The sequence below is a fragment of the Coturnix japonica genome, unplaced genomic scaffold (assembly GCF_001577835.2).
Source record: "Coturnix japonica isolate 7356 unplaced genomic scaffold, Coturnix japonica 2.1 chrUnrandom571, whole genome shotgun sequence".
Classification (NCBI taxonomy): Eukaryota; Metazoa; Chordata; class Aves; order Galliformes; family Phasianidae; genus Coturnix; species Coturnix japonica.
In genome coordinates this window covers 46,746-51,794 of record NW_015439946.1, presented here as the reverse complement: position 1 = coordinate 51,794, position 5,049 = coordinate 46,746, and the positions used below count along the sequence as shown (strand labels likewise).

Genomic DNA, 5,049 nt, shown 5'->3' with positions numbered 1-5,049 from the left:
TTTATATGGGGAATACGGAGATTTTAAGGCTAAAATAACGAATAATGGGATTAAAGGGGATTTTACATAGAGAATAATATGGGGGGGGTTGCTTGGGAGGGGATAAAATGGGGGGAAAAAGGGGATTTTTGGTTAAATCTCCCCCCCCCGGAGTGAAGGAGAAGTGGTACGGCCCAACCGGAAGTGAGGTGTCGAAGCTGTGAGGGGAACTTCCGGTGTCGGGGGGAGCGGCCGCGGGAGGGGACGGAGCGGGGGGAAATAGGGTGATGTGTGTGGGGTATTAGGGGCGATATAGGGGTAATAGGGGTATACTGGGGGTATATGGGGGTTATGGGTTATATAGGGTATATGGGGGTAATGGGGATTATGGGGTATAAATGGGTATATGGAGGTATGATGGGGTTATTATGGGGGTAATCTGGGGGGTTATATAGGGTATATGGTTTTATGGGGGGGATATTGGGGGATATGGGGTTATGGGCTCCTTAAATGGGTTATGGGGGATATAGGTTATATGGGGGGGATATATGAGCTTAGGGGGTATATGGGGTTATGGGGGATATATGGTGGTTATGGGTATATAGGGGGATATGGGGAGATATGGGTTATATAGGGGATATGGGTTATAATGGGTATTATGGAGGGTATATGAGGGGTTATATGGGATATGGGTTCTCATGGCCGGGGTTATATAGGGTGTACTAGTGGGGGTATATAGGGGATATATTGGGCTATATGGGTTATATAGAGGATATATGATTTATATCGGGGGGATATGGTATCTAGGGGTATATGGGTATATAGGGATGATATGGGTTATATGGGTAAATGGGGCGATAATAGGGTTATATGGGGTAATATGGGGTTTATATAAGGATATATGGGGGTTATATGGGTAAAATATTGGATATATGGGTATATGGGGATAGGTTAATATGGGTATATGGGGATATATGGGGTTATATGGGGGATATATGGGGTTATAATACGGGTGATATGGGGGTTATGGGGTTATATGGGGTATATGGGGTTGTACGGGGGGTATATGGGGTAATATTAGGGGTAATGGGGTTATATCGGGGAATATATTGCGGCGTTATTGGGGAAAATATGGTATATACGGGGTATATGGGTTATATCGGAGTATACGGGTATATTGGGTGGGTATAATGGAGGATATTAGGGGGATATGGGGGATATATGGGTTTATCATGGGGTTAAGAGAGGGGATATTGGGAGGTTTTGAGTATGCGGGGGTTATGGGGGATAGGGGTTATAAAGGGGGATATGGGTTTATTGATTGGGATTATATGGCGGTTACTATGGAACTAGCGGTTTATATAGGGGATATATGGTGTTATAAAGGGGTTATGGGGTTATATGGGGGTTTTATGGGGTTATATACGCGGGTATATGGGGTTGTAGGGGTATATGGGGCTAATATAGGGGGTAATAATGGGTTATATAGGGATAATATGGGGGTTATATAGGGGGTAATATGGGGGTATAGTAGGGGATATATGGGGGATTAATGGGTTATATGGTTATATGGGGTTGTTAGGGGGATTGGGGTAATATAGGGGTATATGGGCGGTGATATAGGGGATAGATGGGTTATATGGGATATATGGGTTTAATAGGTATATAGCGTTATACTAAGGGGTATATGGGGTTGTAGGGGGTATACTGGGGTTATAATAGGGGATATAGGGTTAGTGATGGGGTATATGGGGGCTTTCTATAGGTAAATGGGGTATATGGGCGGGTAATATTGGGGGATAATGGGGTATGGGGTCGCTTATATGGGTATGGGGGGATAGTAGGTTGATAGGGGGTATATGGAGTTTATTAGGGGGGATATGGCGTTATTATGGGGGTATATGGAGGGTGATTGGGGTATATAGGGGAATATATGGGGTATATGGGGGGATATGGGTTATTAGTGGGCGATATATGGGTTATATAGGGATATATAGGGGGACTTATGGGGTTTATATGGGGGTCATATTGGGTTTCATAATTAGGGGATAATATGGGGTTATATAGGGGTATTTGGGTTAATATGGGGATATATTAAGTACATAGGGGATAATAATGGGGTTAATATAGGATATATGGGTTATAGGGGGGTAATGATGGGAGAATATGGGGGGATATGGGTTTATGGATCCTTCCTATAGGGTTAAAATTGGGGGTATTGGGTTACTATAGGGGGTTTATGGGGTTATCAGGCGGATATATGGGGGTATTTGGGTATGATGTGGGATATATGGGTTCTATTTGGGGGATATGGGGAGTAAATTAGGGGTATAACATGGGGGGTTATATACGGGTGATTATGGGTTATGGAGGTCCTTCATATGGGGTTATGAATGGGTTTTTATAGGGGTATATGGGCGGGATATGGGGGTTGATATTAATGGGGTTATATTGGGGTATAATGGGGTTATATTGGGGATATGGGGGTTGTAAGGGCATATGGGGTATTATAGTGGGATCATACTGGGTTAAGGGTCCTATAATGGTTAATGGGGTTTATAGTGGGTATATGGGGGGATATATGGTGATAATGCGGGTTATATGGGTTTAATAGGGGATACTAATGTGTTATATTGGGGGTAACTAGGGGATATATGGGGATATGTGGGGTTATATGGGGGAATAATGGTTTTATAATTTTGGGGTTATAGGGGATATATGGGGATAATAGGGGTAAAATGGGGTTATATAGGGGATATGGGTTATAGGGGGTATATGGGGAGATATGGGGGGATATGGGGGGATATGGGGTTATGGGGTCCTTATATGGGGTTAAATTGGGGGTATATGGGGTTCTATGGGGGTTATATAGGGTTATATAGGGGATATATGGGGTTATATAGGGGTATATGGGGTTATAGGGGGGTATATGGGAGGATATGGGGTTATAGGGGATGTATGGGGGTATGTAGGGGATATATGGGGGATATATGGGGTTATATAGGGGATATATAGGGTTATATAGGGGATATATGGGGGTATATGGAGTTATATAGGGGATATATAAGGTTATATAGGGGATATATGGGGTTATATGGGGGGATATAGGGGTATGTGGGGTTATATAGGGGGTATATAGGGGATATATGGGGTTATATGGGGTTGTATAGGGCATATATGGGGTTATATAGGGGATATGAGGGAATATAGGGTTATATAGCAGGGATATGGGGTTATAGGGGGGGTTACTATGGGGTTATATAGGGGTATTATGGGGTTATATAGGGGGATATGGGTGTTATAGAGGGGATATGTGGGGGTATACGGGGGGATATGGGGTTATATGGGGGATATAGGGGATATGGGGTTATATGGGGGGATATAGGGGGTATATGGGGAGATTATATATTATTATGTCCTCCTCTAACCCCATTATCTCCCCATTATCCCCTATAGGATCCCCTATATCTCTATATGATGATGCTGTGCAGTGCAGCAGTGCTGCTGTGCAGCTATAGGAGCTGTAATTAACCCCATTATCTCCCTTTCTGACCCCATTATCACTCTCTAACCCCATTATCCCCTATAGGATCTCTATAGGATCCCTATATGATGATGCTATGCAGTGCAGCAGTGCTGCTGTGCAGCTATAGGAGCTGTAATTAACCCCATTATCCCCTATAGGATCCCCATTATCCCCCCATATCCCCCATTATCTCCCTTTCTGACCCCATTCTCCCCCTCTAACCCCATTATCTCCCCATTATCCCCTATAGGATCTCTATAGGATCCCTATACATACCCTATATGATGATGCTGTGCAGCATGGTGGTGCTGCTGTGCAGCTATAGGAGCTGTAATTAACCCCATTACCTCCCCATTTCCCCCCCATATCCCCCGTTATCTCCCTTTCTGACCCCATTCTCCCCCTCTAACCCCATTATCTCCCCTATAGGATCTCTATAGGATCCCTATAGGATCTATATGATGATGCTGTGCAGCATGGCGGTGCTGCTGTGCAGCTATAGGAGCTGTAATTAACCCCATTATCTCCCCATTTCCCCCCCATATCCCCCATTATCTCCCTTTCTGACCCCATTATCCCCTATAGGATCTCTATAGGATCTCTATAGGATCTCTATATGATGATGCTATGCAGTATGGCGGTGCTGCTGTGCAGCTATAGGAGCTGTAATTAACCCCATTATCCCCTATAGGATCCCCTATATCCCTATACGATGATGCTGTGCAGCTATAGGAGCTGTAATTAACCCCATTATCCCCTATATCCCCTATAGGATCCCTATAGGATCTCTATAGGATCTCTATATGATGATGCTCTGCAGTGCAGTGGTGCTGCTGTGCAGCTATAGGAGCTGTAATTAACCCCATTATCCCCTATAGGATCCCCATTATCTCCCCATTTCCCCCCCATATCCCCCATTATCTCCCTTTCTGACCCCATTCTCCCCTATAGGATCTCTATAGGATCCCCTATATGCCCTATAGGATGATGCTGTGCAGCATGGCGGTGCTGCTGTGCAGCTATAGGAGCTGTAATTAACCCCATTATCTCCCCATTTCCCCCCTATTTCCCCCCATATCTCCCCTCTAACCCCATTATCTCCCCTATAGGATCTCTATAGGATCCCTATAGGATCTATATGATGATGCTATGCAGCATGGCGGTGCTGCTGTGCAGCTATAGGAGCTGTAATTAACCCCATTATCTCCCTTTCTGACCCCATTATCCCCCTCTAACCCCATTATCTCCCCTATAGGATCTCTATAGGATCTCTATAGGATCCCTATACCATGATGCTATGCAGTATGGCGGTGCTGCTGTGCAGCTATAGGAGCTGTAATTAACCCCATTATCTCCCCATTTCCCCCCCATATCCCCTATTATCTCCCTTTCTGACCCCATTCTCCCCCTCTAACCCCATTATCTCCCCATTATCCCCTATAGGATCTCTATAGGATCCCTATAGGATCTATATGATGATGCTGTGCAGCATGGCGGTGCTGCTGTGCAGTCACCCCATTATATCCCCCTATAACCCCATTATC

The 5,049-nt window shown here is 44.8% G+C and overlaps 1 protein-coding gene across 1 annotated transcript in view; it reads left to right on the top strand.

Moving 5' to 3' along the window:
* Positions 1-225: 225 nt before the first annotated feature.
* The window catches only part of SYVN1 (synoviolin 1), a 46,629-nt gene continuing 41,805 nt past the window's right edge, over positions 226-5,049 (top strand). Inside the window, exon 1 of the mRNA XM_032441796.1 lies at positions 226-263. The gene's annotated coding sequence lies outside the window, so the exon portion shown is untranslated. The remainder of the gene's footprint in view (positions 264-5,049) is intronic.